This window comes from Platalea leucorodia (genome assembly GCF_965183815.1).
Source record: "Platalea leucorodia genome assembly, chromosome: 22".
NCBI classification, from domain to species: Eukaryota; Metazoa; Chordata; class Aves; order Pelecaniformes; family Threskiornithidae; genus Platalea; species Platalea leucorodia.
Genome location: NC_138844.1, coordinates 1,474,412 through 1,498,573, shown reverse-complemented (window position 1 = coordinate 1,498,573; position 24,162 = coordinate 1,474,412). Strand labels below are relative to the sequence as shown.

Sequence of the window (24,162 nt, the reverse complement as noted above, 5' to 3'; positions counted from 1 at the left end):
TGTTGCTGTTGCACATCCTAGGTGAAAGCCAGACACTTGGAGAGGTACTTCTGGGAAGGAGCACATTCCTTCTCATGTTCTCTTCACCAGTTTGCAGGAGAACCAGATTTGTGCCCTGAAATTCACACCTAGTTGGAGCTGTCAATGCAGGCAGCAGCCCTTCTGAGCACCCTCCCCAGTGCCCCCTTGACCTCTCTGTTCCTCAAAGCCTAGATGAGTGGATTGATGAGAGGTGTAAGGACTGTGTAGAAAAAGGAGAACATTTTGTTGAGCTGTCTCAGTGGCGCTGTTCTGGGCAGCATGTAGACAATGATGAGGGTCCCATAGAAAACAATGACCATAGTGAGGTTAGAGGAGCAGGTGGAAAAGGCCTTGTGCCTCCCCATGCTGGATGGGATCCTCAGGATGGCAGCTATGATGCAGACATAGGATGCCAGTGTGAACAGAAACGGGAAAACTACATCTAGGAAAGATAATATGATAATAAGAATTCTGATCATCTTAGTGTCACTGCAGGAGAGTTCTAGCAATGGAGCTTCTTCACAGAAGAAATGGTCAATTGCACTGGGGCCACAGAACCTTTGGCGAGATATGAAAGATGTCATTCCTGTAGAAATTAGCAGTCCTGCAACCCATGATCCAGCCACCAGTTGGAGACATATCTTCCAGTTCATGAGGCTTGCATAAAGCAGGGGTTGACATATGGCCAGATACCGGTCATAGGACATAGCAGCCAGCAGGTAACACTCAGAAGCTGCAAAAGTGCCGAAGAAGAAAAACTGTGCACAGACATGGTCCTATCTCCAGTCAGGAAGCTGGCTAGCAGCCCAGGCAGGATGGTGGAGCTGTAGCAGGTCTCTAGGCTGGACAGATTCACCAGGAAGAAGTACATGGGTGTGTGGAGATGCGGGTCTGTGACCACCAGCACAATGATGAGGATGTTCCCAACCATGGTCACTGTGTATATGGTCAGACAAAGGAGAAAGAGAGGTGTCTGGAGCTCATGGGCATCCCCCGGTCCAAGCAAGAGGAACTCCATCAGCAATGTCTGGTTCTCCCATTCCCCTCTCTCCATGCTGTGCTGTCGATCTTTCTTTTTCCCACTTGCCAGGCAGGAGAGCTGCAAGATAGAGCTCTTGTTGATGTGTTGTTTCACAAAGGAATTGTGGAAGCAGCTTCTTCTGGAGAAAGCATGGATGTTCACACACACCTGAGAGTTTTCATATTCTCTGTAAGAAGGAAAGGAGAAAGGGAAGGAGAAAGGAAAGGAGAAAGGGAAGGAGAAAGGGAAGGAGAAAGGGAAGGAAAGGTGAATGCATGGAAAGGGACATCTGAATCAATGAGGCAATGTGATGAAGCAAGACTGTTCTAGAACGAAGGAAATAGGTCAGAGAAGATCATGAAGATAACTTGCTTCATATCTTTTCCCCTTCAGCTGCAGTCTCTGAGTGCATCTGGGCTGCATTCCTGCAGCAGCACAGTACCTGCGCCTCCACACTTCAAGATGTGCTCTCAGAGCTCTCTACTCTGATAGGGAAAGGGATGGTGAGTGAGAGCTGAGATGGCGCAGGAGCAGTATCTAGTATGTGATGGAGGTAAACACCCAGTAGGCATTTGTGTGTGTGCACAGGGAATCCCCATGCTGAGAAACGAAGCCCTCTGCCCAATCCTCCTTCTTGCATTTCTGCAAAATTGGGGAGGGACACACCAATGTGCCTGTGGTTTCCCATCTTTTGACTTCAGAGCTTTTACAGTGAATTGGAGACAACAGTGGCAGGTACCTACACAGAACAGACAGTTGCTGGGAAGGACTGGCACCTCAAAATGGGCAATCACACTAACTCCTTGACAGCCTTCTCCTGGACAGGGAAGCACTGTTCTGTGAGGTACTCCTGTGGAGAGAGGGCCCCCAAATCAGTGCTGTATCTGGAGAGTAGCATAGGGTAAAAAGTGAGAAAGCTGAAGATGGGAGGCTGATCCCTGAGATGAGAGAGAGAGAAGCAGAATTTCACTGTGAGAGATGAAGTGACATGTGCAGGCACCCTGGGCCCACACCTGCCCAGACCCTTCCTACAGCCCACGTGAGGTATAGGAGTGCCCCCAAGCTGGCTCCCTCACAGCAGCGGCACAGCTCTAACTGAGCAGTAACAGTCTCGCTGCCCAAGAGCTCAGCAATGTCAAGGACACAGAGGCAGTATCTGGAGGAAGGAATGAGCTCAGGAAGTAAGACACCCAGGAAAGGACAAGACAGAGGCACAGGTCCTGTAGAACTGACACCACACAAACTCCCATGAGCTAAGTAAGAACAAGTTTACCTGTGCAAATGCAGCACCTACCTGTAAGCCTCAGCATGAAGCACTGACTTCTCTGATGGTACCTGCGAACAAAACTCGAGGGCTGGATCTCACACTCAGTTTCTTCCTGTCCACTTCTTTCCCTTCCTTCTTATCTCTTCAGACTCCAACTCCTGCCACACAGGCAGCTACGCTCCTGTACTCCGCTTCCAGCAGTTCCTGCTGTCAGTCATTAACAGTACCTGAATGTACCTGCTCTCCAAACTCTTCTGCTGCTTATAGAATGAATCAGCCTCCTGAAGGATCTTGCTGCATTTCCTTTCTCCTTGGGACTGCAGGGAGCAAGCACTGTGTAACTAGTCTCTGGGGGAAGGAAGTTCTGCGCTGGTGGAAAGTGTGTCAACAACTCCGGCAAGGGCTACTCATCCCCAGACCTCTGTGGCAATTCAGTCTGCTCTGAGGAAGAGCAAAACTGAGGCAGAATAATAAGCAATGGCTTCTGTAAACACTGCAGCAAAGACAAGGGAGACCCCAGGAAGGGGATTCAGATCTCTCCCTGTAGAAGAATCCATTGGAAATAACCCCCTCAGAATCAGACAGCTGTAGCTCATGACAGTCATCTTTCCCATGTCTACCAATGCTCAGTGGGGAGAAAAAGAAACAAGCAGCACACATTTTCTCCAGTCCATGGCGACCTGCAAGGTGAGATGGGATAAGTCACCTTTGGGGGTGCCAGGCTCTGTCCTCAGAGGAGGGAGGCCACCAAACCTCGCTTTGATGCTTAGGGGTTAGACCCATCAGGGCTGAAGTGAGCTGAGCTGCCCATATGTCCCCATAGTTTTGAATCATCTTTTCAAATGGAGAAGTCCACAGTGCCTTGTCTGATTTATCTCTCCACTGGCTGGCAAGGCAGGAAAGAGTGGCCAGTGCAAATGGACTTTTGTGCCGTGGGTCTTCAGGATGGGTGAGATGAATCTCAAAGAAAGGGTGAGTTTCTGCTGGGAGTCACACTCTGAACTGTGAGCATGAACATGGAGATGCCAACATCTGGACTCCACATGTGCAGTCCTCATCTGGTCAGTAGTGGCTTAAGGATGAAGCCTGTCACCTATGCACTAGAGCATTTCCACTGCCTAGTGGGTCTCTTTGGCCTCCCACTGCTACTCCAAGAGGGGCAGAGTTGCCTCCAACCATTGTGTCATAGCTCTCTGCCCCATATGGATGCCTGGAACAGCCCATGGGCAACAGAACTGCTTCCAGGGTCCTGTGTTCAGGCAATCCCACCCCAGCACTGCATGTGGATGCTCAGCTGGAGGGTGCTGACTTTCCATCTGGATCCAACTCTATGGATTTGGGCTTGTGTCTCAGGAAGGATACCAGCCCACTTGAGAGGGCATAGGGTACCCCACTGATGTTCCACTGCTGGTCTAGGTCAACCTGCCTCTCATAGAGGTCCCGGCTCCTCACTGACAGCCCTAGGCAGGGCCTTGTATATCCCAATTTATGTCAGAGGACTACTGATTGAATTGATGTGGAATTGTCTGCAGCCTTCAGTGTCCTGCACTCATCTGTGCCTCAGGTCCTTTAAACATTTGAGGTCCTGCTTTTGATTGCTGTCCAGGGCTGAAGAGGGCTCTAGTACTCAACAGGTAGAATTCACCCCCGAATGAAACATCATCCCAGCCAGGAAGGTAAGCAGTTACAGACACTCCAGAGCAGGTGTGATCCAGCCTCAGTGTGTTTTAAAACATTTCCACAACTACCATCAAGGACAGAAGAGTTGATGAGGGTGGACATTGCCAGGTCCTTGGGCACAGGTACGTGGGCCCAGCTGCAGATCTCATGTCCAAGTGCCTGGAGTCTCTTCCAAGACTGAGCAGTCACGGAGAAGTGCAGACAGAAGACATGAGCTCAGTCAACATGCTCACGCCTTTTGTGTCTCTTTGACCACAGTTGGGGCTGGAGCTGAAAAATCATTGTGGCTGTAGGGAGCTCCAGGACCGTCTTCCACATGGCCATGGGCAAGCTTTCTTGTGTTACTGCCTGCCATGGATGGCTCATCTTCCACAATGACTGACCCCTTAAGAGCAGAGAAAATTGCTGGTCATTTGTTCCCCCTGTCCAGATCCCAGGTCAGGAAGGCAGAGACTGGTCACCAGATTTCTTCCCCTAAGGCTTGACTTAGGACATCATTTCCTATGGGGTCAGGAGCCTTTTGGCTTCTTGAGGTATTGTGGGGTTTGTGGTTAATGACCTGCTTTCCCCCGGGAGGTAGAAATTCTCTGAGCTAGGCTTGAGTTGTGCTGGAGTAACCGGATGATCTTTGAAAGTGTCAGGGGCTTGAGCTCTGCCTGTGGAGTAATTGATGGGAGGTGATATTTTTCCACACTAGGTAAGGGATTCAGTCTTCCCATGGAACTATTCCTAGGCCTGAATGTCTGTCCTCCTCTCGTAGGGCACTGTTTACTTGGCCCTGAATAAGGGAAGGCAACATAGAATTTTTCACTTTTGAGCTCTGCTTCTCTAAATGTTGGATTCACTTCAGGAAAGCAGAGAGGAATAGGGGTGTGAGAGTCTATGAACAATAGACCTCACCCTTCCTTGTGAGACTTGAGAATTTGACCAAGGCACTGTGACTCCCAGCACTGCTTGCTCTAACCACTAGGCCACACCTTTCCTCCGGACATGGACCCTCAAGTCCAGCCCTTTGAACTGAACCTCAACAGCCACCCCTCCCTACCAAAAACCCAGGAGTCCAAACTGCAGTCCTCCAGTGTTCTCTAGCCTGTGGGATTCTAGGCTTTGCCCAGACATGGGATCAAACAACAGAGGTGGATCCACAATGTGCAGTTTTCTCCTCCTCCAGCTCTCAGGAATGTAGACTTTCTTCAGTTTGCAATTCTATAGAAAGCAATGTCATATTCTGCTTTGGCACATCTTTGTCATGCCTAAAGAAAATGACTGCCCAGACAAAAGCAGGGAGTCCAAGCAGTGGCAGGGTAAATTCATTGTCTCTATTGGCATCAGAGGGCCAAAATACCCACACTGTTGTAAATTATGGTAATCAGTTTATCCCAGATGAAGGTCTGATTTTGCTTTGCTTGAGGAACAGGTGGTAGATCAGAGTAAAGATGACCTTACAAAGCTCTGACAAACATTTCCTGTCACAAAATGTCAAGCTCCTATGGCAACTCATTATATACATGGTAATTTCAGAGTGCAAGCATTTCTGAATTGCTTAACTGGCTACATCCTTGCAAGGTGAATCATCCCCAGGGCTCATTAGGGAGAGCTAATAACACAAACCCATGGTGCCTCTTTGCCATAGTTCAAAACCTTGTGTGAAGAACTCAGAGTGTGTGGTTGGAAAGAGGAGGGAGGGCTCCAAGTGCCATCTTGTCAATTCTCCCAGGATTAGCTGGCTTTGCTCCCTATGCTGGTGCAGCCACCCACGCTCCAAGGTGTGGGCCGTGGGCTTTGTGCTGTCCAGGAAGAGAGGACTGACCCTGGTTATCTGTCTGGGACAGCACTGGCCTGCTCTTCTGCCCTTCCTAGGAACAGCAGAGAAAACCCTGCTGGGAACTAGGAGTTCTAGGGCCAGCTCCCAGCCCCTCCGGGCACTGTTAGCAAGTTGCTGAATGCCCACTGTTGCAAAGTGAAAAGAGGACTGGTCAGCTTAGCCTGGCTGCTCCTAACTGAGGTGTTTTAACAGGTTTAGGGGGTTGTTACCTCCTAAAGGAAAGAAAGAAACTGCATTGGAGTTGAAGCTGCCAAGTCAGTTCCAGACATTCATCCAGACCACATCTACATGTAAGGAAAAACAAAAGACATGTAGAACAGCACCTCTTGACAAAGACTCAAGTGTTCCTCAAGTTTGCAGAAAATAAAGAAACAAAGAAATGAACACATGAAACCTTGCAGCTCCCTGGTGACTGAAAACTCCTTAGAGAAAGAGGTGGGGGTCTGGAACCAGTCAGAGCTCCTGTGCAGGAAGTCATGCTGCAGCCGTGGGTTGTGAGTCTGGGACAAGCCTGACTTGTCACAAGCTGCAAATGCTGAGGTGAGGAAATAGAAATGAAGCTGAGCTGATGAAGTTACTTCCAGCATTAATTACTGACAAATACACTCTCTTCAACATGCAAAAAATTGCTAATTAGCAGGTGGAAATTTTTTTATCAGCATTATCGGCATTATCACGTCTGTCTTAACGTATTTACCTCCCCTCTTAGCAGGTTTTCCTTTCTCCCCCCTTCAGTTTTGTTTGTGAGGGGCTGGAAGGTGTGCTGGGTCAGAAAGCATGGGTTTACTCCCTGCTGCAGGGATCCTTGAGCAGGACTTTGGGTGGATGCATGTCAGCATGCCCAACAATTTCCTGCAAACAGTTCAGGAGCTCCCCTTCCTCAGGTAGATGACATCCTCTAATGTCTTCTGCTGGTGAAAATAATTTGGAAAGCTTCTGGCTACCCTTGGGACATGTAGGCAACACCCCATCCTCTCTTCCTGCAATGCAACTCTCTCCCTTTCCTCTCCCACTATACAGGAAAATGTGCCATCCTTAAAGATAATCTTCTGTACGAGCCACCTCCCCAGCACAACTTGATGCGGAGCAAGAGGAACATCCTTCCTCAAGAGCCTGTGGGGATGCTGCCCTAGTCTAAGGGCCTCATGCAGGCCCCAGGGTCCTCACCAGAGCCTAGCACTGGTCAGGGTCCACATCCGCAGGACATGTTCTGAGGATGCAAGGACATTTTTTGGAAGAGACAAAGCAAGGCAGACCCTCATGGCCACTGGGTCTGGAGAAACCTTTCTTAGCTCTAAGGTACAGGTCCTGAAAGGGGCCTACTCAGTATCTCCCACTCTACCTTCCCTCTGGCAAAGGTGAAGGGTCACCATGTGCCAGAGCCTTCACAAGCAAGTTTAGTAGGCTGCAGAAGCTGGAGAGGCCACAGCCCCCATGGTGTGCTGGAATGACAGGCACAAGGATTTCAAGGACAGGCGTGTGTTTATACAGGCAGAAGATGTGGACCAAGTGCCAGAAAGGTCCCATGTAAGCAGGCAATGTCGGCCTGGGCCCAGCTACTTGCACGCGTGCAATCCTCAGTCGGACACCCAAAGGCTTCTGTGTGAGAGGGCATGTTACACTCTTCTTTCTTCCTCCATCCCTTCCTCCCAGCTTGCTCCCCCCCGACTTGCCAGACAGGTATTTGTTTTCGCTTTCTCAGGTGAGTGGGCTGTGTTGCTAGCATTTAATTTAAGAACATTGTCAGCCTCTTTGGCCTCCTGCCCACTCTGGAAAGTCTCTGGGAGTTCTCAGCATAAAGTATTGATGTGTCTGGAGCTTTATTCTACCCCGAGGTACTCCAGACCTTCCCCATTGGGATGGAATCCAGAGTCTCGTCACTTAAGTCCACAGTTAACTTGTGTAGATGCATGTGTGCTTGTTTGCGTGGACATTTGTGCATGTGGATCTCTGTGAATGCATGTGGGTGCACAAATGACTCCATGCAGATCTGCATGATCATATGTATTTTTGTGTTCTTGTGTGTCCCTCATCATGGGGGAATGTGCTGCTCATGGCACTCTCTACTGCTCTATCCATGAGCATTACAGAGGAGCAGGTTCTGAAGGTTTCAGTTGGACCCCTTGTTTTCATCGTGAACTCACTTATTGACATCACAAGCAAATGGAAGGAATTTCACAACCACATACACACAAATTCATATAAAAACATGCTCACATGCACACACAAAGTGTGCACATACATGCATGGTTATTTGGACACACATGTATGTATCATTACAAGCATGTGTATGTAGGTGTGTGTGCAGATCTCACACACATATATGGGTGAAAATACATACAATGTGCTTGAACAAACACAAACTTTACTCATATGTGAGCACACAGGTACTGGGTCTCTCTGGAATGGAGTTAACTTTCCCCATATTAACCCTCATAATGCTGTGGTTTGTATTTGTAGCTAGAACGGTGTTGATAACACATAAATGTTTTGACTACTGCTGAGCAGAGCTTGCACAGCAGCAAGGCTGTCTCCCCAACTCCCTCTCCCAAAGGTCAGTAGGCTGGGGGTGGTCAAGAGGTTGCAAGAGGACATAGCCAGAACAGCAGACCCAGAATAACCAAAAGGATATTCCGTGCCATACGAGGTCATGCTCAGCAATAAAACGCAAGAGAAAGGAGGAGGAGTGGGGACCGTATTTATTATTAAGGCGTTTGTCTATCACAACCACTACACAAACTCTGGCCCTGCTTCACAGGAGTGGCTGGACATTGCCTGTTGATGGGAAGTAGAGAATAAAACTTTTTGCTTTGCTTTGCTTTTGTGTGCACCTTTTGCTTTCATTCATTAAACTGCCTTTATCTTGCCCCACAAGTTTATCATCTTATTTTCTCCTCCTGTCCCAGTGAGGAAGGGGACTGAGAGAGCAGCTTGGTGGGCACCTCGTGGCCAGACAAAGTCAACTCACACTCAGTCTTTTTGTTGCTTCACGTGGGGCTCGAGACAATGGCAGTTTTGAATTGAGCACGCCGTCGCTGTAATAGCAGTTACGAACTGGCAGGCTTCTGTGCAGGTCAGGGAGTTTGCTTGCTGCACTGCTTATCTCTTTATTTGGCTGAGCTTGAGAATGTGTTAATAGAAGCAAAGGCTACATGCTTTGCCCTGGCATTGAGGCCCTTGCTGTGCTGGGGGAGCGGTCTTGTGGAGAGGATGAGGGAATACACCTGCCTCTTCCCATTCAGGACTGATGTGGGTTGTTTTGTTGTGCAGGCTCCTGAGGTCCTTGTTCACCCTTTCGTGAGGTGTTTTCTTAACAGCTGTACTAATTGACACTGTTGGCTTATTGTCAGGTTTGTGGAATCCGGTGTTGTCCTAGTGTAAGAGGAGACAACTTTTGGGTGAGGCAACAGTGAAACATGCCCTGAGGTGGCCAGTCCCTGAGTGGCAGGGTGTGTGGAAGGATTTGGGTGAGTGCTTAAGGTGGTTATGACCTCCCATAGCCTGTTCAACAGGTAGAGGAAAAGACCTTTAAGATCATCAAGTCCAACCATTAACCTAGCACTTCCAAGTCCACCACTAAACCATGTCCCTAAGCACCCGTCTTTTAAATACCTCCAGAGATGGGGACTGAACCACTTCCCTGGGCAGCCTGTTCCAGTGCCTGACAGCTCTTTTGGTGAAGAATTTTTTTCCAGTATCCAATCTAAACCTCCCCTGGCACAACTTGAGGCCATTTCCTCTTGTCCTATCGCTTGTTACTTGGGAGAAAAGACTGACCCTCACCTCGCTACAACCTCCTTTCAGGTAGCTGTAGAGAGTGATAACATCTCCCCTCAGCCTCCTTTTCTCCAGGCTAAACAACCCCAGCTCCCTCAGCTGCTCCTCATAAGACTTGTGCTCTAGACCCTTCACCAGCTTCATTGCCCTTCTTTGGACATGCTCCAGCACCTCAATGTCCTTCTTGTAGTGACGGACCCAAAACTGAACACAGGATTCGAGGTGTGGCCTCACCAGTGTTGAGTACAGGGGGAGAATCACTTTCCCAGTCCTGCTGGCCACACTATTTCTGATACAAGCCATGATGCTCTTGGCCTTCTGGGCCACTTGGGCACACTGCTGGCTCATATTCAGCCGCCTATTGACCAACACCCCCAGCTCCTTTTCCGCCAGGCAGCTCTCCAGACATTCTTCCCCAAGCCTGTAGCGTTGCATGGGCTTGTTGTGACCCAAGTGCAGGACCCAGCACTTTGCCTTGTTGAACCTCATACAGCTGGCCTCGGCCCATCGATCCAGCCTGGCCAGGTCCCTCTGTCGAGACTTTCTACCCTCCAGCAGATCAACACGCCCGCCCAACTTGGTGTCGTCTGCAAACTGACTAAGGGTGCACTCAATCCCCTCCTCCAGATCGTTGACAAAGGCAGTAAACAGAACCGTCCCCATGCTGAGCCCTGGGGAGCAGCACTTGTGACTGGCCGCCAACTGGATTAACTCCATTCACTACAACTCTTTGGGCTTGGCCATCCAGCCAATTTTTTACCCAGCAAAGAGTACACCCATCCAAGCCAGGAACACCCAGTTTCTCCAGGAGAATGCTATGGGAAATGGTGTCAAAGGCTTTACTAAAGTCCAGGTAAACAACGGAGGTCAGGTTAGTCAAGCAGGACCTGCCTTGCACAAACCCATGCTGACTGGGCCTGATCACCTGGTTTTCCTGTACATGCCACGTGATGGCGCTGAAGATGATCAGCTCCATAACCTTCCCCAGCACTGAAGTCAGGCTGACAGGCCTGTAGTTCCCCGGATCCTCCTTCCAGCCCTTCTTGTAGATGGGCATCACATTTGCTAACTTCCAGTCAACTGGGACTCCCTGGTTAGCCAGGACTGCTGATAGATGATGGAGAGTGGCTTGGTGAGCACTTCTGCCAGCTCCCTCAGTACCCTTGGGTGGGTCCCATCCAGCCCCATAGACTTGTGTGTGTCTAAGTGGTGTAGCATGTTGCCAACCATTTCCCCTTGGATTATGGGGGTTTCATTCTGCTCCCCATCCTTGTCTTTCAGCTCGGGGGGCTGGGTACCCCGAAAACAAGTGGTCTGACTATTAAAGGCTGAGGCAACGAAAGCATTAAGTTCCTCAGCCTTTTCCTCATCCTTTGTCACTATGTTCCCTGCCCCCCCCCATCTCTTTAGCCCTCCTCTTGTTTCTAATGTATTTATAGAAACATTTTTTATAGTGTTTTACAGCAGTAGCCAGATTAAGTTCTAGTTGGGCTTTGGCCCTTCTCCTTTTCTCCCTGCATAACCTCATAACATCCTTGTAGTCCTCCTGAGTTGCCTGTCCCTTCTTCTAAAGGTCATAAACTCCCATTTTTTTCCTGAGTTCCAGCCAAAACTCTCTGTTCAGCCAGGCCAGTCTTCTCCCCTGCCAGCTCATCTTTCGGCACATGGGGATGGCCTGCTCCTGCACCTTTAAGGTTTCCTTCTTGAAGAATGTCCAGCCTTCCTGGACTCCTTTGCCCTTCAGGACTGCCTCCCAAGGGACTCTGTCAACCAGGCTCCTAAACAGGACAAAGTCTGTCCTCTGGAAGTCCAAGGTAGGAGTTCTGCTGAACCCCCTCCTTACTTCTCCGAGAATCGAAAACTGTCATTTCATGATAGCTATGCCCAAGGCGGTCTCCAGTCATCATGTCACCCACAAGTTCTTCTCTGCTTGCAAACAACAGGTCCAGCGGGGTGCCTTCCCTAGTTGGCTCACTCACCAGCTGTGTAAGGAAGTTATCTTCCACACACTCCTAGACTATTTCCTCTCTGCTGTATTGTATTTCCAGCAGACACCTGGTAAGTTGAAGTCCCCCACAAGAACAAGGGCTAGCAATTGTGAGACTTCTCCCAGCTGCTTATAGAATATTTCGTCTGCCTCTTCATCCTGGTTGGGTGGTCTATAACAGACTCCCACCATGATATCTGCCTTGTTGGTCTTCCTCCTGATTCTTACCCATGAACACTCAATCCTATCATCACCATCATTAAACTCTAGACAATCAAAACATTCCCTAACATACAAGGCTACCCCACCGCCTCTCCTTCCTTGCCTAAACCTTCTGAAGAGTTTATAGCTGTCCGTTGCAGCACTCCAGTTGTGCAAGTCATCCCTCTGTGTTTCCGTGATGGCAACTACATCATAGTTTTCCTGCTGCACAATGACTTCCAGCTCCTCCTGTTGCCCATGCTGTATGCATTGGTGTAGATGGACTATTGATCCCGACACCTTTTTTGGGGGAGAAGCCCTAATTCCTACATGACCATTCTCTCAGATGCTTCCGTGGTTTCTAATACATCCATAACCCTTGCGTCTTTGCTGCCGCATGGCTCTCCATCCCCTACCTTCACTGAGACGGCAGACTGAAGGACCTCGCTAGCACACCATCCCTCAAACATGCCACCCACAGGCTTATCTCTAGCAAGCCTGGTTTTATCCCTTGGCCTCTTCAAATCTAGTTTAAAGCTCTTTCAATGAGCCATGCTAACTCCTGTGCAAAGATCCTTTTCCCACTTTGAGATAGGTGTACCCCATCTGTTGCCAGCAGGCCTGGGGGTCCAGGTGGACCAGAATGTAGAGGTGGTCCAGGTTGCACTGTCATCATGTCAGGGTACCATGCTCACAGTCCATCAGCCCCTTCCAGTGGCATCATTGTTTTATTGCTTAATTTGTGGAACTGCAAGTGCTATTTGCATGAAGTCAAACCAGTCCAGTTGATGACAGCTGAACCATATCATTTCAGTCTTTCTTCTAAGGTGCACTGATAGAGAAGTCAGGTTTCTTTCCCCCACCTGCCAATGGAAATTTACCTCTTCTAGTACTTTCTGAGCTCTGAAGGCCAGCGACGGCAGCAGAGTGGTGTACTGGATTGTGTTGTTTCTCAGCTGTAGGTATATGTGTATATACAGCTTGTTCTGTAAGTTGGGAAAAGTTCTGCACACTCACCAGAAAATGCCATCTGAAAACTGGAAAATATGCTGAGCTCTGGTTATTGGAACTACATGCCCTTCCATTGGCTCTGAATGTGGCCAAGGAGCTGATGTCCACCTGCAAAGGCATGTGCTGGTGAGTAGAAATCCCTGTCATCCTGACACAGGACTCCTAAAAGCAATTCCCTCCCTGCGTGCAGGTAGTGTCCATGCCTTACTCCTCTGAGCGCTCATCTTGGGCCTGTGTGACTGGCTATTACATGCCCATGGTCTCATGTACCTGAGAACAGAGTTGGCTGCTGACTTCTGCACCACAAAGACACTCCTGGTGAATCCCCTCATGTTCACCTTGAGGAATCAGGATATGAAAGCTGACCTCACCAGGTTGTCTGGTGGGAGGGGGCTGGGCCAGATTCAGTAGGTATTTTCCCTCTACAAGAGACACCAGTGGACTCAGGAAGAGGAGGGAGGTTCATGGGCTTGTGAGTCATGATGCCAGCTGGGGACAGAAGCTGCCTGAGAAAGTGCTGGAAAGGAGGGTTGGGTTTGTTCTTGTGTTTGAGAGGGAGGAAAGGTCCATCTGGCTCCAGAAAGGTGCTGTTTCTCTCCCAGACCACATCTCTCCCAGCAGCACTGACTTCTCCTCTTATATATTCAGCTTCTCCCCCTCTACTTGTTCCACCACTCCTGCTCCCACAGCCTCCTCCCCTGCCTGACCTTCAGCACTTGATTCTTCCTGCATTTTTGCATGACAGTCAATGCCTGCTTTGCATCTTCTGGAGACTTCACCTGATATAGCTTACTTTTCCTTTTACGTTGATGGATGAGAGCATGCAGCAGAACCCAGTGCTCTTTACTTCCAGATGTAGTTTTAAATGACCAATTTTCCAATGAGACATTTCGAGAAAACAAGTAACTTCAAAAAAATTCCTGCCATGCCCTGTTGCTGTCATCCCCCCTTCCACTTTGCCTGCTTTCAGGGCACTGGGATCCCTGTGGCCAAGGTGCCCATGCTGGGGGCAACCCCTGCCTACACTCCCATACACCCAGTGTTGCTCCAGGCAGCTCTGCTCCTGCTGGTCCCTCCGCTGGCACTGCCTTCAGGCCCTGGGGCTGAGCTGCAGCTCCTGCTTGCTCAGCACTCCCAGCCTCTCTTTCTGGGGATGCTTCCATCCTTTCATGGGCCACTTGGCTAGCACTATGGGCCACAGGCCTCCAAGGGCAGCACCAGTCTGTGGCGCTCTGGGGTGGAGGGTCAGTGTGTGGTTTTGGGGTGTTGTGTCCCTGCACAGCAGCACCTGTTCCTGCAATCCAGTAGTGCCAGGTGCCCCCATGATGGCAGCTCATCCCACTCCTGTCTGTGCCTGGCAATGCAGGGGGACCACAGCTTAGCAGCCCCATGCTTCCTGTCCTGTTTCACTTCTGTCCTGCCTGCCCTGAACCCTCTGCCTCCATGGGCCACAGCCCCACTGAGAACCCTGCTCCCACCACTCTTGCCTCCCCTCTGCACCCTGCCAGGGCCCAGGACCAAGTGAGGTCCCATGTGGCACTGCTGCAGGGCACGGTCCCAGAGTGGAGCTGGTACCAGTGGAGGAGAGGACATGGCAGAGAGGAGGCACCATGGATGGAGCAGAGACCCAGAGCTGGTGGGGGGCAGTGAGGTGTGGGCAGCGGAGTGGCGGGATGTGGCAATGCTGGGGCGCAGGTCCGGTGGGGCTGGCTGCAGTGCTCGTAGGTGTGCAGGACTGGGGGCAGAGAAGAGGGGCCAGGCTGGGGGCTGTGTGGGGCCAGGACTGGGGCTGGACATGGAGTGGCACCACAGTTCCCTCGTCTGCTGTGACCCCTGGCTTCTTCACAGATGTCTTTGCCCCACACTGTCCTCCCCTCCATCCCTTCCACTGCTCTCGTCCCACCTTCCCTCAGCAAACTCATCAGTCTATTCTTCATCCAACTCTCCCTATTTCTGTGCTTTCCTCTATGTCTTTCTGTATGATGCTGACATCCTCTAGGAACTTTTCTCCTTATCACCTCTGTATGTTCCTGACTGTTTCTGTGGGATTTGTCCTGGGAAACAGCTGGGCAGAAAGCAGGTTATGAGATTATTTTCTTCTTTGTCTCCTCGACAGTGGCTGCACACAAAGCCCAGGTGCAGCAGGACCTGTTGGCAGGGATCACCAAGAGCACTGGCATCAACATCAACTGCTCATACTCTGACACCGAATTCATCCATTGGTATCATCAGCTCCTGGGCTGAGGCCCTGCATTCATTGTGCTCGGTCTTAAAGGATCCAAAGAGGTGGAGGCCCTGGCGGGGCAGCTGTGGGTGTCGGCAGACCGCCGGTCCAGCGCCCTGTGGCTCGCCCGGCCCCGGCACGGGGACGCGTCGGTGTATTACTGCGCCGTGGGATGCACGGGGAGAGGAGCCGGGGCTGCGGCTGGGCACGAACTGGCATGGGCGGGGCCGGGCAGGTGTGGCAGGGGCAGGGGGACAGCCCCGGCCGGGCCCGCCAGGGGGCACTGCCGCTCTGCCCCCCCGACCCCGCCCAGCCCCGCCCGGCCCCAGGCCCTGGGGCAGTTTGTCTGCCTGCCCAGCACTGGAATCCGTACCAGCATCAGCATCAGACCCACTAAAGCCCTGAAGCCCTGTGAGGTCCCGTGTCCTGTGTCCTCCCCCCCCCCCGCCCAACACAGCTGTAGAGCTGCCCAACAGGCAAAATTCCTCTCCTGCCACTCACACTTCCTTGCCCTCCACACTCCTACCAGGAAGAAGACAGAAATCCCCTGCATAGGCATTGGTATTGGGAGAGTAAATCATGATGGGACCAGTGGCAGTGTCTGGCAGTGCCCAGGAAGGAGTGACTGCAGCTGCCAGCCCCGCTAGCTCCCAGAAAGGAGCAGTGCCTTTCTGCTCTGCACAGAGAGATGAGCAGCAGAGATCCTTCTCCCTGTGGATAGACTGACAGCCCTCAGTCCTGCTGCAAAGATGGGCATTGCTGCCTTGCAGTGGGTAGGGTCGTCTTCTCTTGGGGTTTTTTTTTGACACCACTAACATAGCCATGGAAACCCTGAGCAGTGTTAGAACAAGAAGACCCATGTGACATGTTACTGTTAGCTTCGTCCTTAAAAAAGAAAAGAAGTGGTTTCTTGTTTGGTTACTTTGTAAACAAGCTCAGATATACAATCCTCCAATTTCATAATCTCCTCCCAAGACACTCCTGTTTCTGCTAGGACTTAATGTCAAAAAGTTAGCATTTCGAGTTCAACACCAGCACCAGAAAGGCAGGTTACCGACACCTTCAAGCATTCCTCACAGTGACTAGTTTTGAGATGAAGAGCTTGTTGTACATATCTTTCTCAACCCCAACACAGAACCTTTGGTGTTGATGTAAGGTCCTGGAGATTGAATGAATGATTGAATCAGCCACTTACTGTAAAGACACTTTTGGGGGCTCAAAGGAAGTTCATACGTCAGGAGTGAATCACTATGAAATTTGCTAAGCAGAGATAAGGTGTTGAAGATCTGACCTTTGTCAAAGCTGTAAAGAGGCCTTTGGGAAGAGAGTCCTGGGTTCAGCCAGTCCCTGGGGAACTTTTGTCTGTGCCTGGTCCTATCTCCATCCAGGTAGTACCTATAGAAAAGGTGGACATGTGTGGGCTTGAAGGGGACCTTCTCCACTCCCAGGATGCAGACCTCATGTCCAGCTGGGTACTATACAGACAGAGAAAATCATCATGCACACCTCCCTTGATGGGGAATGGTTGGGCTCATTGAGATCATCAAAACACATAACATGTTGGAAGGTTCCCGGCAGCCTTCTGTTGCCTGACAGTGGACTGCATGATCTGTTCTAGTCTACTACATAAATTTTTAGGTGACCAAAGCCCCTTTGACAATGTGACCTGGAGTTTGGAGGAAGCAGTTCTACAGCAGGTATGTCTGCCTGAGAGGATGCTGGAACACCTTCTGACTTAGAGGGCTGTGAAAAGTCCAGCTGCTGCCTCACTGCTCAAGTAAGAATCTCCAAGTGCCTGAAAAACCTGACCCTGGCCCTAGGGAACCTGTGGCATAGCAAAGATGATTGCAACTTGATTCCTGTGCTTGGGATGAGCACCAGTCTATCATCTCTCTAGAGAGCCTCCCTGGGTCAGCAGTGTGGGGATGTAAGGAGGTCTATGTGGAGCAGCAGTTAAAGAGATTTTCTCCACTCTTCACAGTGAGGTTTGGAGGCTGCTTTGAGGCAGCAGAGGTAGGAGAAGATGGGAACCTGCAAGTAGGAACTCCCTCTTTCTTGGAACTCTGTGGGCAACCTGTGAAAGGGAAAGCATGATATAGTCCTATTTTTTCTGGAAGTCTTGGTGGGACTGCAGCCTTTGATGAGATGTGTCTTTCAGGCTAGCAGGGATTGGAACAAGAGGAGTTCCTGACCCAGGCCTCTCAGATGCCGCTGTGAATGGATAGATCCAAACCTTGGGTAGAGGTTCTCCTCTGTGCTGTCTGTGGAGAACTCTCAGGTACCTTTCCATGTGCAGGATGCCAAGCTGCAGGACAGCACCACTTGTCTCTCCACTGAGCCCACATTGGTACCCACAGCACGCAGCATCACACAGAGAGACAGTGTGTGTGTTCCCTGTGGAGTGTTTCCCTCCCCAGCACTGTTTTCTTGTAGACCTGCTTGTCCAGCAGTGGCATGTTGAGGTTGTGGTGAGGCTGGGTCTCTGTCTCCACAGCCTGTTCAGTAAAGACAAATGTCATTAACAGCATGCTGGTGTGACTTTTTTTTGTCTGAGTTCAGATCCAGGGTCTTGGGAAAAGAGCAAAATAGTACAATAAAACTGCCAGGTTCAACGAGTGCCTGGACTTCGGCGAGAGCTAATGAGGGGTGCCACATGAACCACACCAGGCTTCATCAACCCCCCTGAGCTGAAACTAACTGCGGCATGGGAATGAGTATTAAAAAGACGTATCTGACTGGCTTGTCCTGCTCTGCCCTCAGCCTCCTCTGAAGTACACTGTTGCAGAAGGGAGCCCTTATTGTGAGACATGAGGACTCTTGTGGGCTTATCTCCTAGCCAAAATAGCCTGAGGAAGGAAAATCCCTTCCTAGCCATGCACCTGGGCATCAGCCAAACCCTCAGCATGTGAAAAAAACCCATCAGGCAGAGACTGGGGAAGATTTTCTGTTCAGCTGGATTCCCACCCATGCCCCAAGCTATTCTGTTGCTTTTCATGTCTCTCCTTCATCCTAGGAGAATCACCACTGCTTTGCTAGGGGGAATCCCTGTGCCCTACTTTCCTGACAGAAAACAGCTGTTCACTCCATTTCTAGGAATGAGCTTCTCTCTCTGTGCACAGTGTCACGCTAAGCCCATTTGGCAGAGGAAAGAGCTGACCTTGGAGAGCAGCTGTGTAGGAAGCTGACAAAACCAACTGTGGTGGCTACAAAGAAGTTCTAGCTGAGTTTTCCTTTCTGAGGGAGTAAAAGTGTATGTGTTAGCAGTGAAGCCTTCTGGAGTGACAGGCAGAGCTTAGTCTGTATCAAAGTGGTGTGTATGAGAAGGAAAGACAGAACAGGGAGAACCAGAAGGAGGCAAAGAGAATAAGGCACCTGAAGAAAAGAGATGTCCTGTGCCTGAGAGGGAAGGAAAGGTGGATGGTCACTGAGAAGTGCAGACAGAGTGTCGTGGTTTAACTCCAGCTAGCAACTAAGCACCACACAGCTGCTCACTCACTCCGAAGAAAATTAACTCTATCCCAGCTGAAACCAGGACACAGAGGTTCTGCATTAGCCTGCTCAGTTAACATGCTCACACCTTCTGTGCTTCCTTGTCTACACTTACAGCTGGAAAGCTGGATACACATTGTGTCTGTGGAGAGCTCAGGGGATCCACACAGCCATCTGCAAGATCATCCTCAGGGTGTCCTCCATGAAAAAGTTCAGTTGGCTGTTGGCTGAGGGACAAAAATGATTCACTGCCAGAGCAGACAGAACCAGAGGAGTGTTTCAGGCAAGATAAGAACATGTATTTTCTCTTCCTCACTTCTTCCTTACCCTTCCCCACTGAGTCATTTCCAGGAGCTCTGCTCTTGGGGCTGGGAGGTGGTTTTCTGACATTGTCACACACAAACAGGAGCATTGGTCTCAGCATGCACCTCAGCTCAGTGTGGATCCCACTGTCCAAAAATGCCTGTCACCTCCTGCCAGGGTGCCCCCAGAGGGGAGCTGTGCTGTGCCCCAGCTCCCTGCTTTCCCATTGCCCAGAGCCTCCAGAGAACAGCGTGTAGCGCCTGGTCCTCGTGTGTTGGGACCAGGACACCTCCAGTGGGGTGAGGGACCCAAGGAGCCTCTATGAGAACATTACATCCCACTTCCAATTCTCTGTCATCCTGGATGGTTCCTGGGTCCCTGAGTACACACTCAGGGGCTGTGCCTTCCTTCCACCCATCCTAGCACTTTGGCCAGCAAAGCTTAGCATGAGGAGAGGTTTCCTACCTTGGTGGCACTGATCTGCCCTCCATTATTTTGCTGCAGATCCTCTCAGTATGTGAGGTCTGTTGGAGGACAGATTCCCTCTGAAACAAAGCTCTGTTGTCCAAGGCAGGGTGAGGAGATGGTGCGCTGATGAATCACCCAGTGCCACTGCTTGCGGGTCTCAGAGAGGAAGAAGTGAGGCCTTGGTCTGGGCACAGCAAGAAGTGCCCACTTCCTGGATAATGAGTATGGACAGTGAATCTGCCCAGAACTGCAGGCAGGAGGGGAGTGAGGAGAGCGTTGCCTGGTCCATGGGATCCTGCATGCCTGAGCTCTTATTTCAAGTTCAGCAGTGCCTTCAGGAGTTCCTCCTCTGCACCTAGGAGATGGTGATTGCCTGAGGGTGACAAGTGTTTAAATCACTACCTGGAGCTGAGGGTGAAGGTCAAAGAAATTGTTAAGTATCATTGAAAAGCATACTTAAATACCTAAAACTGCTTTTAGTTGGGTTTTTTTTGTCTTTGTTACTCACCATCATATTCTATTTTTAATTGGTGATAATTTACATTAATCTTCCCCACATTGAGTCTGTTTTGCCTGTGAGGGTAACTGATATTTGATCTTCCTGTCTTTATCTTGACCCATGAGTTTTTTCACCTTGTTTTCTCCCCCTGTCTTGTGGAGGAGGGGGATTGAGAAAGAGTGGTGTGCATCTGACAGCTAGCCAAGGTCAAACCCACTAAAGGATATGACAAAGCTATTCCAAACAGGACAGTATGATGCCCTTGAGAAACATAAACATAAGCAAGAATAAGGTGGAGGACAGGACCAGGAACCCAGCCAGGAAAGAACAGGACTCCTATTTGACACCTTTCTGAGAACTGGAAAATCGCAATTATTCTTGGAAAGAATAAAATCACACAAGGGAGAATAGCATGTCTCAGCATCAAAAAGGACCACATTTCAAAATAAAAACTCAATAAATTCTTCCAGCTGTTGAGAGCTGCAGATCAGGAGTAGATGAACTGGAAAAAAAACCACCACACTTTGTTATTTTTATAGCATCCTTAAATTCCATTTATGTTCACTTTTGTTTTAAGAGAATGCATTCTGGGGATAGAATTGGCTTAGTGAGGATGATCATGCAGGTGATTATTTGCAATGTCTAGCTGAAATTTTTATTAGTTAGGACCTTCCTTCAGGCAGAATTTTTTTTCACTTTGAGATAACCTCCTTTGTAATTTTCAGAGACATGGCAAAGGAGAACAAGACACCTGTAACCAGTCTCATTCCCTTGGTCTTCCTGACCTCCCTAGGTAGACACATGACCCCATGTGCCGTTATCTTCTCCATGTATCTTCTAACCCTGGTGGGGAATGACCTCTTCATTGTCACTCTGTGGAGCAATAAGCACCTGCAGATGCATTTCTTCCTCATCAGATTTCCTTTGTGGAGATCTGGTACACCCCCACTGTTGTGGCAAAAATTATGATGACCTTCCATATCATAAGGAAAACTATTTGTGTGGCCTGCTATCATCTTGCACAGTCATGTTCCCCTTTCTTCCTGGCTATTACTGAGTTCATTGTCCTTCAATAAGTCCTTCAATGTTTGGCCATAATACACATTCCACAGAGCCTGATCATTCCTACTTTAGAAGCCAGCATTATAGCTCCTAGGACTATCTGCTTACAGTTACTAGGGCATATGTCAGTCTCTGCATAGGTTAAAAGCCTTTCCAAATAAACCAAATTGCATATTCAGCTGTCAGCCGTGCAGCACTGAAAAGTGTCTGAACAAACTGGTAGATGTGCTTGCGATCAGGACCATGCTTGTAGTAGTCATCTGGAACTTCTTCCTATGTGAGAGGATGAGATTTTTCCTCAAAAATATCCAATAATCTATCTGAATCTCTGTTCTTTGTATGGTAGAATATTGATAATGTTGCACTTCATTGTGCTTCTAAGATTAGGTTCACTGACTGTGCAGTCATCTATAAATATTGTTAAGCATGAGCTGTATATTTTTGTAAGTTGTCCAGAAGAAACATGATTGATATGGTTACTCCTCCTCTTCTCTTGCACATCAATTTGAGACTTGCTCAGGAAAATTCTACTTGCTCTGGTATGATCAGATGGATTAGATTAGGAAAACCTGGTCGCTGATGTGCTGGAGGTGAGGGCTGCTACTGCTGGGATCTGAGTTCCCTGATTTGGCCTCCACTGATTCTGATCTGCCATCTGCTGTCACCACCTTCTACATGTCAAAGACGACCAAAGGGCTGGAGAACTTGTTCTATAAGGGAAGACTGAAGGAGTTAAGTCTTTTCTCCCTGGAGAACAGAAGTCTCAGGGTGACCTTATCACAGTAGTCCTCTACTTAAAGGGCAGCTAGGACAGAGGCTCTCTCATCACAAGAAGCCACATGGAGCAGACAAGGGGCAATGAGAGATCTCCAGCTGCCAGGGACTGCAGTGCTGGGAAGACACTGGCCTGCATGTGAGGAGCAGTGGTGATGTAAGCAGAGCTCAGGCTGGCCCTGCCTCAGAGCACTTCGAGAGCCAGGGAAGCTGAGTATGGGCAAGCTCCTGCCCCAGTGTTTGTGCTACACTTGGGTTGATGCCAGTCCTGTAAAACCATGTCCCCAGGGCAGGACTGATTCTCAACCTGTGGGGCTGCCTGTGGGGGTCATTCGCACAGTAAGGAGAAACTGGAGATGCCTGGGTGCTGGCAACTGACCCCAGTGCTGGGGCAGCAGGTCTCATAAAGCAGGAAGTGAAGCCTTGGTTTCTGTGCCCAGCAAGAAGGTGCCCAGTGCCCAGAGAGATGGACAAAGAGGGTGCCTCTGCCCCATACTGTCGGCAGGTGGAGCATGAGTGGAACCTCACATGGTTCATAGGGCACTGTGTGCCTGAGACGTTATTTTGAGACCAGCAGTGCCTTCAGGAGTTCCTTTTATGACCTCAGGAGACATCATCTATGAAAGTTTGCTCCCCCAGCACAGCTCCATCCAGAGCTAGAGGAGAACCCTTCCCCAAGAGCCAGAGAGGCTGCTGACCTCATCCATTGGCTTCCCGCAGGCATGGGCTCCTCATCCAAGGGTTGGGTTCCCCATTAACAGAATGTGCTACAGGTCCCAGTGCTCCAGGCCCATCTGGAAAGAGATGCAGCAAGGCTGGAAGGACTGATGGCCATGGGCTGTGGAAAGGCCATTGGCTGTGGAAAGGCCAGGAATGCCTTCCTCAGCTCCAAGTGACAGAGCACAAAATAAAACCCAGTGCACTGAGTCCTGCCCTCTCCTTCCTCTGGGAATGAGGAGGGTCCTCTTTTGTGCGCAACCTTATCCTCTCCAAAAAACCAACTTTTTCACTGAGCAGATTGGAAGAGTTGCCTCAGCAGGAAGGAGGACTTGGAGGCTCAGGCTTGGATGCAGCACAACTTTAATGGGTCGAAAGAAGAAAAGGAGGTGGCTCCCAGGGAGCACCAGGGGCAACCACTAAGATGCGGTGGAGCTCCTGCAGGCTGTCCGTCTGCCTGCCCTGCAGAGGGAGGGAGGCCAAGAGGTCTCTGCTAGGCTGGCATTGGGAGACAGCGACAGCAAAGGAAAGAGAGAGAGAGTGGAGAGTGGAAGAAGGAAACAATGGCCCGAAGCTCTATCATCTCTTGTCCAGCACCATGTTGTGAGGTCTTGGAGGTTCTTGCTTGGGGCCGTTGCCAGCAGCTTCAGCAGGGCTGACATCTGTTGCCACAGTAGCGGCTGGTAATGCAGGAGAGGTCACAGCACCCAGAGGTGATGGGCACTCCATCACAGCTGAGGATGCTGCCAACGGCAGCGGAGGTGGAGGATCCCACAACGGTGTTCTGTGGGAAGGAGCTGAGGATCGGGCCGGGCAGGGTCACCACCACAGCAGGAGGCTCGATGACGACGGTGGAGTTCTGGCACTGCCTGACACAGGGCTCATTGCAGCTGTTGGCCAGCGGGGTCGGGCCGCAGGGCGAGCAGCAGGGCTGGCAGGACATGTCTCTGGGACAGAGGTGCACCTGGAAGAGAGGGCAGGGGGAAGCAGAGCACAGGGAAACATGAGCAGCAGCACTGCATCCAACCACAGTGGCGCCAAGGCACCTCGTGGCCCAGCATACGCTGCCCAGCTCAAAGCCCAGGAGCCACCTCAACTAAGTCCCAGCCTCTCTCTGCAGAAGACCTTCTCTCCCCATCCCTCTCCCATGAGACGCAGCTCCCAGCCCTGGGCTACGACAGCCCACATCAGCTGAGACATACATCACGGAAAGACCCGATCTTGAAGGAGGAGGAGAAGACTCTTCACACTCACCTGATTCCCAAGGAGAAGGAGGCGAGAGAAGTGGATGAGAGCGCAGAGAGTTGGCCTGCCTTTTATAGCAGTCCTGCACTGCCTCAGGCCCAGAGGCACCCTTTGTGGAAGTACTAATTTTCTGACAGGCTCATGTCAAATGCAAACCATCCCAGCTAATGGGATGGGCCGTGTCCTGGTTTCCTGCACTGCTGCCTTTTCGCTTCCTGGCTTATGCCACGTCAGTTCCCATATGAAGGCTTCTGTAAGTGTTGGGATGAGAGGCCTGAGGATTTCCGGGGCAGAAACACGTCGGTGCAGGCAGAAGGGTCAGATCAAGTGCTGGTGGCATGCCCTGCAGGCAGGTGATGTGTGCACCTGGGTCATTCCTGTGGGCTTGTTTGTGGCAAAGTTGTCAGGAAATGGGCACCGCTCTCATACTTCTCACCCAGATGCCCAAGGACCACCTTTCGAGAGGTCATGTCACAGGTGGTCCCCAGCATGTCCTCAGCAGAGCCCACAGCTGCTGACGTTTTCCTGGCTTTACGTGAGCGTCTAGATTTTTGCATGGTTCCATGCAGGCACGCATGAGCACATGTGTAT

At 50.3% G+C, this 24,162-nt stretch overlaps 2 pseudogenes across 2 annotated transcripts; both read right to left on the bottom strand.

Annotated features, from left to right (window-relative positions):
• Positions 1–128: 128 nt before the first annotated feature.
• LOC309600106 (olfactory receptor 10C1-like) lies at positions 129–952 on the bottom strand (annotated as a pseudogene). Its single transcript has one exon. The product of its transcript is annotated as an olfactory receptor 10C1-like (transcript).
• Positions 953–20,798: 19,846 nt separating this feature from the next.
• LOC309600105 (cyclin-Y-like protein 1) lies at positions 20,799–22,146 on the bottom strand (annotated as a pseudogene). The gene is made up of 2 exons: positions 22,138–22,146; positions 20,799–21,506 (listed from the first exon to the last, which is right to left on the bottom strand). The product of its transcript is annotated as a cyclin-Y-like protein 1 (transcript).
• Between the last annotated feature and the right edge of the window lie 2,016 nt (positions 22,147–24,162).